The sequence below is a fragment of the Saccopteryx leptura genome, chromosome 1 (assembly GCF_036850995.1).
Source record: "Saccopteryx leptura isolate mSacLep1 chromosome 1, mSacLep1_pri_phased_curated, whole genome shotgun sequence".
Taxonomy (NCBI): Eukaryota; Metazoa; Chordata; class Mammalia; order Chiroptera; family Emballonuridae; genus Saccopteryx; species Saccopteryx leptura.
Genome location: NC_089503.1, coordinates 200767603 through 200782894, shown reverse-complemented (window position 1 = coordinate 200782894; position 15292 = coordinate 200767603). Strand labels below are relative to the sequence as shown.

The 15292-nt window shown below is 38.9% G+C and overlaps 1 non-coding gene across 1 annotated transcript; it reads right to left on the bottom strand.

The window, feature by feature from the left end:
* Positions 1-1729: 1729 nt before the first annotated feature.
* On the bottom strand, positions 1730-1805 carry TRNAP-GGG (transfer RNA proline (anticodon GGG)). The gene has a single exon. It is a non-coding gene; the product is annotated as a tRNA-Pro (tRNA).
* Between the last annotated feature and the right edge of the window lie 13487 nt (positions 1806-15292).

The window sequence follows — 15292 nt, the reverse complement described above, 5'->3', positions numbered from 1 at the left end:
CTGTCTATCCTTCTCTCTGACTTTCGCTCTGTCTCTGTAAAAAAAAAAAAAAAAGCCATTGTCCCTTTTGGCAGACTTTCCATGTTAGACTAAAGATGTATTCCTTGAGCCCTCAGGACTACTGGTTTAAGCTTTAGAATTTTGCTAAACAATGCCTCTTGTTCATTTGTTCCCTTTTAATTTTTTTATTTTTATTTTTAGAGTGACAGAGGAAGGGAGGGACAGAGAGATTCACTTGTCCTACTTATTTGTGTCATCATTGGTGGATTCTCGTATATGCCCTGACTGGGGTTCAAACCCACAACCTTGGCGTATTGGACAACGCTCTTAGCTACAAGCAACCCAACCAGGGCTTGCTCCCCCTTTCCAACCCTTCAATAAAAAGACTACTTTCTTTCTCCTTTCTTTATTTTTCTCTCTCTAACTCTTCCCTGCTCTTGCTCTGTGATACCCCGTCCATGAAACCATTCATCTGGCATTGGGCACTGTTCAGTTACCCTGGAATCCCTAAATACCCCTTTCTCCAAACCACTCTTTAAAAATTATCTTATTCCATATGTGAATAAAGTCTCAAAATAGATGCCAAACTGATTTTTTTTAAAAAAAGAGCAGGTGTTATTCTGCTCAAGAAAAACTTAGCACTTTTGTAAAATTGAATGCATCTATGTATATTTGAAATAAAAGCACATTTCCATTTCTCAGAATGTCCACTAGATGGCACAGTGGTCTCCATTTTTATTTCTATGAAAAGGGCCCCTTGTGGCTAAGAGTTTCTTTTGGGTGCAGCGTATTATATTGCTCAATTTGTTTTCAACTCTAGACTTCTGATTATCTGTTAAGTGATTAAAAATCGGTCAGAAAAACAAATAACGAATACGTGCGATAACCATGTGCCTTGCTAAGCTCTGCTTTATGACTCTAACCACAATTGCGTAATTAAATTACGATAAAATGAACACTTTATGACATAAAAATAGTGATAAGGTCAATGAGAAATAGAATACTATTCCACTAGATATGCCTGTTTTGTATTACTGACAAAGAAGCTTTAATAAATTTAAATAATTCTAACTCTGACTGATGGTTTAGAAATGAGTGTAAGCACTTTCACTTCTGTTTCCACTCAAAGGAAAGGAACGTGCCAAACCGATTATGTGAGGAGGATAACACTGTTTCTGGGCCTTATCACACCAGGCAGCAGAACTTTCTGTTCCTCTTGTGGACTAAAGGAAGTATTTGGATTTTTAGAAATAAAGCTTTTAAAGAGGTTAAGTATTGTAAAATGAAATGTCTTGATTATGTCCCATCAGCAATGGTAAGGTGAATAATGGTTTAGAATTTCTGTAAATGTTAGTTAATTTTTTTGTAGTTTCTAAAACTAAAGCACTTTCTTTTTATTTTTTTTATTTTTTTATTTTTTTGTATTTTTCTGAAGCTAGAAACGGGGAGAGACAGTCAGACAGACTCCCGCATGCGCCCGACCGGGATACACCCGGCACGCCCACCAGGGGGCGACGCTCTGCCCACCAGGGGGCAATGCTCTGCCCCTCTAGGCATCGCTCTGTTGGGACCAGAGCCACTCCAGCGCCTGGGGCAGAGGCCAAGGAGCCATCCCCAGCGCCTGGGCCATCTTTTGCTCCAATGGAGCCTCGGCTGCGGGAGGGGAAGAGAGAGACAGAGAGGAAGGAGAGGGGGAGGGGTGGAGAAGCAGATGGGCGCTTCTCCTGTGTGCCCTGGCCGGGAATCGAACCCGGGACCTCAGCACCCCAGGCTGACGCTCTACCACTGAGCCAACCGGCCAGGGCACTAAAGCACTTTCTTTTGACTAATTCCTACTAGTGTTTTCTTTCCCCTTTTCTTTCTTTTTCTTTCTTTCTTTCTTTCTTTCTTTCTTTCTTTCTTTCTTTCTTTCTTTCTTTCTTTCTTTTCCTTTCTTTTTGAATGTATAGCCCTATATACTAATAACCAAAGAAATATACACAACTTCCCATTAGAAATTTCACTGATTTGAGTTAAAGTTTCCCTCCAATGGATGGGCCTGTGCTCTACCCAGGGGTGGGGTTCTCTGGACCTGTATGGCCCCCCCTGCACAGACAGTGGGGAGAAGCTCTGACTCTGGACACCCTCCGACTTCAACCAGAGTATGCAGACATTCCTCCCTTTCTCATACTGGGCAACCTCTTCATTCACCCAAGTTCTGCAGCTAAAATAAAGACACCTGAATGTCTCTTATTAAATACAGGTGAAATGAAAATCATTTGGCATCTACAGAAGAAGTAGGATTCAATTTTTTGCCAATGTAAAAAAACAAAACAAAAACTCAATCTGATTAATTTTGTTAAAATCAAATAAAAAGTTTCAAAAAAATTAAAAGTAGATAGCAGCTATCATGTAAAAAAGCAGACCTATTTAACTGGATTTGTTGTTTCAGTCATTCTGTTGTCATAGTACGTGACTTAATCAAACACACTCATAGCAATCATAGCAAAGAAGATCAAGGAAAGCAAAAGATCTAAGAAGGAAAAACATGCCCATCAGCCTGATCCTGGGCCTGGTTCTGTGACACGGGACTCAGGGGAGGCCCGAGAGCCCAGTGTCCTCGAACACATACCCACATAGATGTTCATGTGCCATGTATGTTCACTAGCAGCTGTCCCGTGTGACCTGTGAGAGGGGGCGGCTGCGGGGCATTATCTCGAGAGGGACAACTGGTTAAACCACATCTTTGGGGTTTTAAGTGCTTCTGCTCTGATTCTCTTATATAGATTTCTGGTGAATCTTACATCTTCCCAGAGACACAGGATGTTATTTCAAGGGAAAACATTTTGACTTGTTAATGAGGACAGTCAATTGTTGGGGGAAAAAATGAAGAAAAAGTGTCTGCCCATGAAACTTAGTCATGGAGCTTAGCTTCTGATGAATGAGACAAGGGCTAGTTCTCACGTGTGTGACCATCACTGCAAATGGCCTGGCCATGCCCTTCCCATCTGTGACTGTGCCGTCCTCCTGTGGCCCTGGGATCCACTGAACTCTAGTGATAGAATATATACTAACTTCTTAAAAAATATATTTATTGGTAAGACCTTGTCACATGGCCACACTCACAGCAAAGTGTGTGGCCACTTCTCATCCATTCTACACACTGAGAGGCAAAGTCAGCAGGAGAGTGGCTAGCTCACTGTAACTGCCACAGAAAGTAAACATCCAAGGATAAAATAACTTGACTAAATAGAGAATGCAAAATACCAGTAAAGGCGATTGCATGAGCTTTGCAGAAATTTTAAATAAATACTGGGTCCAAAATATGTGAGAGTCTGATTACATGCAAAATTATCAGATTTTGTTGATTCAAATCAACTCAACAAATATTTACTGTTCCTCTGTGGAAAGATATTAAAAAGGACACATGTGTAAGTACACAGACTCTAACTACCAGCAATTTAAAATCAACTCAATGGGTAAGACCAATAGAAACATAACCATTGCACTAAATGGAGTCTGATGGCAGAAATGGACTAGTCCCCGAGTATGGGTAGGCATAATGCTTCAGAAAGAAACAGACAGTACATTCTCAAGTTTTTGTGTAACCGCTCCACATTGCTGCTGCGGTGTGTAGCCAGCCGCAGACAGACCTAAACAAAGGGCACCGCGGAGTTCCTGCACTTACAGAACCGGCCACAGGAGCTGGCCCTGCCGCTACAGTTTGCTGACCCTGGTTCAAGGATCAGTGAACAAAAACGTCAGGCCTGATTACAAGAGACAGTCTCATAAGCCTGAGGAGGTGATGCAGGGTGTGCAGTTAGATTCTTTCCTAGACCTGGCAACTACATAGAACAAACCTGCCAAAGCCTCACCCCCAGATACAGCATGTGCACACGCACATGCACGCACATGTGTGTTTTTATTTCATTTTCCTGTTTTTATTTGTTGCTTCCCCCCACTCTGATTAATCAAAGATTTAGCTCTGTAAACATACTAGCTCTGTTACCTTATTCTTCCTCTGAGGGTTCCCTCTTGTATGAAATGTTTGTAACAATGGTTTTGTGCAATGTAACTAGCAGGGAAGTAACAGAATTCACACTATGTTTCTAGCTGTAACCTCCTCTCCTTAAACAGCGGGTCACTGGTGAGAATATAAGGAGAATTTCAGGGGTGCTTCTTTTCCTGTTCACCAGCTACGAAGCATGGCTTATTCAAGCAGATATTGGTCCCAGCTCCATGGCTTTTCTCTGAATTAGAAGGGATTTCATTTTTAAGTGGAGTTGATAGTAATATGATAAAATAATTTTATTCCCTACTTAGTAAGCTGGTAGTTCATGAGAGCAAAAAAGGCTCCCTCAGGAGAGTGTTTTGCTTAATTCTGAGAGCGGACTGCTTGGAGGGAGCAGCTGGCAACAAAGCATGTCCTTACAGATTGTTCTCTTTACAGGAGACCTCCATGTCACACATAAACCTGTCAAAATTTCTTCAAGATGCATAATGCAACAGCGAGATTAATATTCTACACCCTGGCTGGTTGGCTCAGTGGTACAGCATTAGCCCAGAATGTGGAAGTCCCAGGTTTGATTCCTGGTCAGAATACACAGGAAAAGTGACCATCTGCTTCTTCACTCCCCTTCTCTCTCTTTCTCTCTCTTCTCCTCCCACAGCCATAGCTCACTTGGTTCGAGCACATCAGCCCCAGGCACTGAGGATGGCTCTGTGGAACCTCCACCTCAGGTGCTAATAATAGCATGATTCCAGCATGGCCCTAGGTGGGCAGAGCTTTGGTTCCAGGCAGAGTTGCTGGATGGATCCCAGTCAGGGCATATGCAAGAGTCTTTCTCTCTATCTCCCTGTCTCTCACTTGGAAAAGAAAGGAGGAAAAATATTAATATTCTAGATCTAGGAAAAAAAGTATTTTTGCCAAAATTGTTGATCAAATTTTTAAGGTAAGAATTTAGGTCTTAACTGACCTCTGAATTTCAGAACTATTTTGAATTATCATTTGAGCTGAACTACCACAATTCTTCCAACTACTCCAAGTTTGGGTAAAATCTGCTACTCATAAGCAGGTAACAATCAATTTTTTCATGACTATTTGACTTAGGTACTAAATGGCCCACACATTGTAGGTAGGTGTGCGTGTGTGTATGAGCGCGTGTGTGCGCATGTGTGCGTGTGTGTGTGTGTTTACCCTTAGACTCCAGACATTAATGACTTAGTTGATATTTTACCTGACTTGGAATCGTGTAATTTAAAGGTTTCTCAACTGTCATGAATCTGGCTTTGGAGGAGTGTCCCCCAAGCCACGCAGCGCGGGCACAGGAGCTGAGTGGGCAGGGGCCAGGTTGCCGAATGCTGCCCCCATACTCACTGCAGTCTGCCCGGCTGTCATCTGTGAAGAGCCATCAGCTGCCAGACACATTTAGAAATCACTACTCCAGCCCACCACCTGCTTTGGTTTACAGGTGAGAAGCGCAGGTGAGAAGCTAACTTTGGATCACTGTGGTATGCCTTGTCCAGGGCAGAAAGCTGTCCTTTTAGTCATCCTTGCACTAGACGGAACATTTTAGCCATCCTTGGAAAAAAGACACTTCAGTAGTGAATGATCTCAGGTGCTTAACTTCATGACAAAGTACTGAAATGATGTATTGTTCCTGGTGTCAGATTAGAAATCCTATTTGAACTGCTCCCGCGGTCCCAGATGGGCAGGGGGGCGTGCCTGGTGGATCTGATTGGGCACATGTGGGATTCTCTCTCTACCTCCCCTTCTCTCACTTAATAATAATAAAAAAAAAATCTAGCCTGACCAGGCGGTGGTGCAGTGAATAGAGCGTTGGACTGGGATGTGGAGGACCCAGGTTCAAGACCCCGAGGTTGCCAGCTTGAGCGCGGGCCCATCTGGTTTGAGCAAGGCTCACCAGCTTGAGCCCAAGGTCGCTGGCTTGAGCAAGGGGTCATTCGGTCTGCTGTAGCCCCCCCGGTCAAGGCACATATGAGAAAGCAATCAATGAACAACTAAAGTGCTGCAATGAAGAATTGATGTTTCTCATCTCTCTTCCTTCCTGTCTGTCTGTCCCTATCTGTCCCTCTCTCTGACTCTCTCTGTGTCTGCCACAAAAAAAAAAAAAAAAAAAAAAAAAAATCTAACAGCTCCCGCCAGCCGCATCCCCAAAGTCCAGGTTTCTGCCAACAGTCTCGGCTAGGACATTGAGGCTTTCTCTGTGAAGCTCCCCAAAATCCGTCCAGCCTCCACCTGGGGTCTGGTTCTAACACAGCCCCCATCGTTTTCAGTTCGGTTTGTTGTGGGAGCATCACACTTGCCGGTTCTCAAATTTCTAGGAGTTACCTACATATTTCTGCATAACAATATTGCCACAAATTTAACAGCTTAAAACCATAGGTATCATCTCATAGTCTCTGTGTGCCAGGACACATGTTAGCTGGTCCCAGTCTACAATGCAGGCACTGGTCATAATGTCTTAGCTGCAGTCAGGCCTGCCTGGGCTGGGGTCTCACCTGAGGACTACTGGGGAAGAATCGGCTTCCAGGTTCACTTGGGTCGTTAGCAGAATTCCTTTCCTTCTGGTTCTAAGACTAAAGATTTCATCTATTTTCTAGCTGATTGCTAGACACCCCTTTGAGCTCCCAGAAGCCACTAGCAGTTTCTTGCCTCATGAAATGTTCCTTCCTCGAACCAAGCAAGAGACTCCCGTCTGACATGATTATATAACATAATCATGGAGTCATGTGCATCTCTTTGCCTTATTTTGTTTGTCACGGGTCCTATCTACATGTAAGGGGACAGGATTACATAAGGGCATGAATATATCGCTGTTCATGTAAGGGGCAGGATTACATAAGGGCATGAATATATCGCTGTCCACCTATCTCTCTAAAAGAGACATATATGTGTGTAAATGGATATATATATGCATATATAACATATACCAACTAATGAACATATCTTTGTAGTAGTCTGAAATAATACTTTATATGATCAATTACAATTACAAATGAGCAAATTTGGGGTTTTAGTTGGTTGATTAATTGGTAAGTTTTACTGGTTAAAAATAATTTAACTTAATATATACAAGTGCAAAAGAATGATAATGGATTCAGGATATGACAGAATTCTATATGATCCAATGTAGGGAAAACGAATTTACTGGTTAATAAATGATATTATTCTACTTAGAGAAACTATAGTAAAGAAGCAGCATTATTGAAGTAATTGAAATGAAAGCCAAGAAAATCACTGTCTTCATTTCGAGAGTCTGATGAAAGGTTGAGTCAGGGCCCTGCAAAGACTGTTTACTCACTGGATGAGCAAAGAATTGGCTCTTGCTTTTTCCTCACTTACCCATGGGTCAAAGTTTTCACACAGGGAAATGTGTGACAGTTGTGCTGCCAATAACTATTCTGGAAATCGTTCTCTCTCTAATAAACTGAAAGATGATTAGGTGTGGTTTAACCTATCTACTTATATACTTCACCTCTAAGCTCACTTTTAACATTTAACGATGGGGGAAGGTATGCAGGGAATCTTTGTCCTATGATCTGTCACTTATGCTTGGACCAGGACATTTTGCGTGTGTGAGATCATCTGAGTTAAATACAATCACACTTGCATGCACAAAAAAACAATTCAGAAGGACCAAGATTAGCACACTTGACAAGTATGTGGATGATCACAATTTCTAAAGCACACTGTGTATGGTGGGCGGTATGTTCTGAATTCATATGTTGAAAACCCAATCCCCAGTGTGATGGTATTTGGGAGGTAACTGGTCAGGAGTCCCTCATGAGTGGGATTAGTGTTCTTATGAAACAGACCCCACAGACCTGGCTAGTCCCTTTCCCAACGTGAGGACACAGCGAGAAGCCGGTGACCTGGGAAAGGGCCACCACCAACCATGCCGGCACCCTGCTCTTCGACGTCCAGCCTCAAAACTGGGAGGAGAAACTGTCTGTTGTATATAAGCTCTACAGTCTGTGATATCTTGTTATAGCAGCCCAAACGAACCGAGGACCTAGAGTAACAAATATTTCAAATATTAACTGTCTGTTAAAATATGCTGAAAATACATACAGTGCTTCTAATCTAAGTTAAAATTGTCCTAAATTTTGTAGGGCATGCAGTGAGTTCTTTCCCCTGGCAGGTAAGCGGAGTAGTATTGGGAAATTTTAGGTGTTTTGGGGTTGTTGTTTTTTCTGTTTTGAAACTACGCCCTGATTATCACTTCTCTACATAAACAGCCCTCTCCTCTCGATATCTTTCTCTTTATATCCCAGAATCAATGTTGTCTGAAGCAGTCTGAAGAGTCAATCATCCCACTGTACTCAGAAAGGAAGAGTTATTAGTGAGTGATGTATTAATTATGGGTGTGTTTGACTTTACAATATGAAAGCTATTCACTTTAGAGCTGGTATGAATAAAGTCATTATTGGTCATGAATAAAAGTAAGTTACCTGAATGCCAGTAACATCTCAGATTCAAGTAGTTAGTAGTAAAAAAGCTTCAGATGATATTGACATTGCTACCACTCATAAAATCCAGTTTCTTTTAGCCTAAGAAAGCTTTGTGTATGTAATTATAATCACAATTTTAACTCATAAATGTGCATTCTTATTGCTAGATATTAACTAGAGTTAAATTTTTATTTATGAAAAGCACTCAACAATTAATCTTATTACCTCTTTTTTTTTTTAATAAATTTTTATTAATGGTAATGGGATGACATTAATAAATCAGGGTACATATATTCAAAGAAAACATGTCTAGGTTACCTTGTCATTAAATTATGTTGCATACCCCTCGCCCAAAGTCAGATTGTCCTTCGCCACCCTCTATCTAGTTCTCTGTGCCCCTCCCCCTCCCCCTAACTCTCCCCCTGTCCTCCCTCCCCCCACCCCTGGTAACCACCACACACTTGTCCATATCTCTTAGTCTCATTTTTATGTTCCACCAATGTATGGAATCATGTAGTTCTTGTTTTTTTCTGATTTACTTATTTCACTCCTTATAATGTTATCAAGATCCCACCATTTTGCTGTAAATGATCTGATGTCATCATTTCTTATGGCTGAGTAGTATTCCATAGTGTATATGTGCCACATCTTCTTTATCCAGTCTTCTATTGAAGGGCTTTTTGGTTGTTTCCATGTCTTGGCCACTGTGAACAGTGCTGCAATGAACATGGGGCTACATGTGTCTTCACGTATCAATGTTTCTGAGGTTTTGGGGTATATACCCAGTAGAGGGATTGCTGGGTCATAAGGTAGTTCTATTTGCAGTTTTTTGAGGAACCACCATACTTTCCTCCATAATGGTTGTACTACTTTACAGTCCCACCAACAGTGGATGAGGGTTCCTTTTTCTCCACAGCCTCTCCAACATTTGTTATTACCCGTCTTGTTGATAATAGCTAATCTAACAGGGGTGAGGTGGTATCTCATTGTAGTTTTGATTTGCATTTCCCTAATAACTAATGAAGCTGAGCATCTTTTCATATATCTGTTGGCCATTTGTATCTCTTCCTGGGAGAAGTGTCTATTCATGTCTTCTTCCCATTTTTTAATTGGATTGTTTGTTTGTTTGTTGTTGAGTTTTATGAGTTCTTTGTAAATTTTGGAAATTAGGCCCTTATCTGAGCTGTTGTTTGAAAATATCATTTCCCATTTAGTTGGCTGTCTGTTTATTTTTATATCAGTTTCTCTTGCTGAGCAAAAACTTTTTATTCTGATGTAGTCCCATTCATTTATCTTTGCCTTCACTTCTCTTGCCATTGGAGTCAAGTTCATAAAATGTTCTTTAAAACCCAGGTCCATGAGTTTAGTACCTATGTCTTCTTCTATGTACTTTATTGTTTCAGGTCATATATTTAGGTCTTTGATCCATTTTGAATTAATTTTAGTACACGGGGACAGGCTGTAGTCGAGTTTCATTCTTTTGCATGTGGCTTTCCAGTTTTCCCAACACCATTTGTTGAAGAGGCTTTCTTTTCTCCATTGTGTGTTGTTGGCCCCTTTATCAAAGATTATTTGACCATATATATTTGGTTTTATTTCTGGGCTTTCTATTCTGTTCCATTGGTCTGAGTGTCTATTTTTCTGCCAATACCATGCTGTTTTGATTATTGTGGCCCTATAATATAATTTAAAGTCAGGTATTGTAATGCCCCCAGCTTCATTCTTTTTCCTTAGGATTGTTTTGGCTATTCGGGGGTTTTTATAGTTCCATATAAATCTGATGATTTTTTGTTCCATTTCTTTAAAAAATCTCATAGGGATTTTGATGGGAATTGCATTAAATTTGTATATTGCTTTGGGTAATATGGCCATTTTGATTATATTTATTCTTCCTATCCAAGAACAAGGAATATTTTTCCATCTCATTGTATCTTTTTCGATTTCCCTTAACAATGCTTTGTAATTTTCATTATATAGGTCCTTTACATTCTTTGTTATGTTTATTCCTAGGTATTTTATTTTTTTTGTTGCAATCGTGAAGGGGATTATTTTTTTGAGTTCGTTTTCTAATATTTCATTGTTGGCATAGAGAAAGGCTATGGACTTCTGTATGTTAATTTTGTATCCTGCGACCTTACTGTATTGGTTTATTGTTTCTAATAATCTTTTTGTGGAGTCCTTCGGGTTTTCGATGTATAGGATCATATCATCAGCAAAAAGTGATACCTTTACTTCTTCTTTTCCAATATGGATGCCTTTTATTTCTTTGTCTTGTCTGATTGCTCTGGCCAGAACTTCTAGCACCACATTAAATAAGAGTGGAGAGAGTGGACAACCCTGTCTTGTTCCTGATTTAAGGTAGAAAGTCCTCAGTTTTATGCCGTTTAAAATGATGTTGGCTGATGGTTTATCATATATGGCCTTTATCATGTTGAGATATTTTCCTTCTATACCCATTTTGTTGAGAGTCTTAAACATAAAATTGTGTTGTATTTTATCAAAAGCCTTTTCTGCATCTATTGATAAGATCATGTGGTTTTTGTTCTTTGTTTTGTTGATATGGTATATTACAATAACCGTTTTGCATATGTTGAACCATCCTTGAGATTCTGGGATGAATCCCACTTGATCATGATGTATTATTTTTTTAATATGTTGTTGTATTCGGTTTGCCAGTATTTTGTTTAGAATTTTAGCATCTGTATTCATTAGAGATATTGGTCTGTAGTTTTCTTTCTTTGTGCCATCCTTGCCAGGTTTTGGTATGAGGGTTATGTTGGCCTCATAAAATGTGTTTGGAAGTATTGCTTCTTCTTCAATTTTTTGGAAGACTTTGAGTAGAATAGGAACCAAGTCTTCTTTGAATGTTTGATAGAATTCACTAGTATAACCGTCTGGGCCTGGACTTTTATTTTTGGGGAGGTTTTTAATAGTTTTTTCTATTTCCTCCCTGCTGATTGGTCTGTTTAGGCTTTCTGCTTCTTCATGACTCAGTCTAGGAAGGTTGTATTGTTCTAGGAATTTATCCATTTCTTCTAGATTGTTGTATTTGGTGGCATATAATTTTTCATAGTATTCTACAATAATTCTTTGTATATCTATGATGTCTGTGGTGACCTCTCCTCTTTCATTTTGGATTTTATTTATTTGAGTCCTGTGCCTTTTTTCCTTGGTGAGTCTTGCCAAGGGTTTGTCAATTTTGTTGATCTTTTCAAAGAACCAGCTCCTTGTTTTATTGATTTTTTCTATAGTTTTTCTGTTCTCTATTTCATTTATTTCTGCTCTGATTTTTATTATCTCCTTTCTTCGGCTGGTTTTGGGTTGTCTTTGTTCTTCTTTTTCTAGTTCCTTAAGGTGTGAAGTTAAGTGGTTTACTTCGGCTCTCTCTTGTTTGTTCATATAGGCCTGAAGTGATATGAACTTTCCTCTTATTACTGCTTTTGCTGCATCCCGGAGATTCTGATATGTCGTATTTTCATTTTCATTTGTCTGTATGTATCTTTTGATCTCTGCGCTTATTTCTTCTTTGACCCATTCATTTTTTAGAAGTATGTTGTTTAGTTTCCACATTTTTGTGGGTTTTCCCCCCTCTTTTTTGCAGTTGAATTCTAGTTTCAAGGCTTTATGATCAGAAAATATGCTTGGTACAATTTCAATTTTTCTAAATTTGCTGATATTGTCTTTGTGGCCCAACATATGGTCAATTCTTGAGAATGTTCCATGTACACTAGAGAAAAATGTATACTCTGTCGCTTTGGGATGAAGTGTCCTGTAGATGTCTATCATATCCAGGTGTTCTAGTATTTCGTTTAAGGCCACTATATCTTTATTGATTCTCTGTTTGGATGACCGATCTAGAGCCGTCAGCGGAGTATTGAGGTCTCCAAGTATGATTGTATTTTTGTTAGTTTTTGTTTTAAGGTCAATAAGTAGCTGTCTTATATATTTTGGTGCTCCTTGGTTTGGTGCATATATATTAAGGATTGTTATGTCTTCTTGATTCAGTGTCCCCTTAATCATTATGAAGTGACCATTTTTGTCTCTGAGTACTTTTTCTGTCTTGTAGTCAGCATTATCAGATATGAGTATTGCTACACCTGCTTTTTTTTGGGTGTTGTTTGCTTGGAGTATTGTTTTCCAGCCTTTCACTTTGAATTTGTTTTTATCCTTGTTGCTTAGATGTGTTTCTTGTAGGCAGCATATAGTTGGATTTTCTTTTTTAATCCATTCTGCTACTCTGTGTCTTTTTATTGGTAAGTTTAATCCATTTACATTTAGTGTAATTATTGACACTTGTGGGTTCCCTACTGCCATTTTATAAATTGCTTTCTGTTAGTTTTGTATCTAGTTTGATTCTTCTCTTTTGTTTTTCTATCATTTGTTTCTGTTTTTTTGTGTTCCATACTTCTTTCCTCTGTTGCTACCTTTTTTAAGTCAAGTGTTTTTGTGGTGGTTTTTTCTAGGGTGGTTACCATTAAGTAATGAAAAGGGTACCTACCATATTCATTGTAGTACCCTATCTTATAAGTATTTCTGCACTTCATCGTCCTTTGCTACTGTTAATCTCCATTCTCTCCCCCCTTTTTTTTTCCTTTGTTGTCACAGTTTAAGTTTGGTTTTATTGTGTTCTTGGTGGAGCTGTTACTTGTGGTGTTGTTTTCTTTTGTTCTTTGAATCTGGTTGGAAAACCCCCTTTAGTATTTCCTGGAGTGGGGGCTTTCTCGTGATAAATTCTCTCATCTTTTCTGTATTTGTGAATGTTTTTATATCTCCTTCATACTTGAAGGATAGCTTTGATGGGTATAGTATTCTTGGCTGAAAGTTCCTCTCTTTCAGGGCTTTAAGTATTGGGGTCCACTCTCTTCTAGCCTGTAGAGTTTCTGCTGAGAAATCTGATGATAATCTAATAGGCCTTCCTTTATATGTTGTACTCTTCTTTTCCCTGGCTGCCTTGAGAATTTTTTCTTTGTCATTGGTTTGTGTCATCTTTATTATGATGTGCCTTGGAGTGGGTTTGTTGGGGTTAAGAAAACTCGGTGTTCTGTTTGCTTCTTGAATTTGAGGCTTTAGTTCTTTCCACAGGCTTGGGAAGTTCTCGTCTATTATTTGTTTGAGTATATTCTCCATTCCATTTTCTTTCTCTTCTCCCTCTGATATACCTATTATTCTTATGTTATTCTTTCTGATGGAGTCAGACAATTCCTGTAGGGCTTTCTCGTTTTTTATTATTTTTGAGTCTCTTTCTTCTTCTCTCTGTTGTGCCTCAAGTTGTTTGTCTTCTATTTCACTAATCCTATCTTCAATCTGGGTTGTTCTGCTAGCTAAGCTTGTTACCTCGTTTTTCAGCTCGTGAATTGAGTTTTTCATTTCTGTTTGATTTGTTTTTATAGTTTCAATTTCCTTGGTAATATATTCTTTGTGTTCATTGAGTTGTTTTCTGATCTCCCTATATTGCCTTTCTGTGTTTTCTTGTATATCTCTGAGTATTTTTAAGATTTCTATTTTAAATTCTCTGTCATTTAGCTCCAAGGCTTCCAATATGTTAAGTCTTTTCTCCATAGATTTTTCCACATCTATTTGTGTTACCTCTCTTTCTTTTGTATCCATAATATTCGATTTCCTCTTTCTTATTGGCATCTGAGGGTGGTCTTGTTGATAGCACTAATTAGAATTAATAAAGAGTAAAAAGTAAAAAACAAAAAAACAAAAAAAACAAAACAAAACAAAAAAAAAAACAAAGGGTAAAACACCCCACAAAAAAAAGCAGTAATAATTTATTATTTCCCCCTTTTTTTTCTTTCTTCTCCTTCCCTCCTCTCCCCTCCTCAGGGAAATATCGTGCCTATAATGGAGGGCCTGGTTTGCGGTGAAGAGTTCAAGGGGCAAAAAAAAAAAGGGGAGTAGGGACCTACTAAATGCAAAAAAAAAAAAAAAAAGGAAGAAAATCTTAGACAAGCATAAGTTGATCTGCCTGCGGGTGTTGGTCAACTAAGAGATATAATGAGAGGGATAAGAGGGAACCAGAAAAAAGGACAAAAAAAGGAATAATAAAGAAGAAAAAAATAAAAATAATAAGTAAAAATATGTTGTATTAAGTGGAGCAAAGACCAAATACAATGGAGACCTTGGGTTGGGAGGACCCAAAATGCCACAAAAATAAACTAACAAGAAAAAAACAAAAACAAAAGCGAAAAAGAAAAATAAAGCCAAAAAAAACCTTGAGTCCCAAATTAACTAATTTGTTCGTGATTGAGGATTAAATGGGAGGAAAGTAAAACGAGAAAAGAAAAAACAAATAGAAAGGAAAAAATAAGAAAAAGAGAAAAACGAAGGAAGAAATAAAAAAGGAAGAGAAAAATACAAAATAAAGCAAAAAAACAAACAAACAAACAAAAAAACAAACAAAAGAGGAGAGAGTGAGAGTTAAGTGTCCTGGAGTATAACCCCAAAGGAGGGTGAGGATGAAGAAGAGAAATAAAATGTAACACTTATGGGTAGTGTAGTTCAAGAAAAGGGAAGCATAAGATGGGCAGAGAATAGAAGGACCCAGGTGGAGGAAATAAAGGCAATAAGATAGAAGAAACAAACAACAACAACAACAACAAAAAACAAAAAAAAAATTAGTGGAACAAGTTGTAAAGTCTGTGGATTTTTCTTGATTTTGAGATGTTAACTTCTTCCTTTTTCTTTTCTCTCCCTCTTCCTGGTCGGTGACTCTGTACCCCAGGCTCTGCCCCTGTGTCACATTTAGGTAGGGATTTGCAGTTGATGGGATTCTATGGCAATGTCATATAATTGGCTTTAGTCTTGCTGGTAGTCAAGGCTTGTTGGCGTTTGC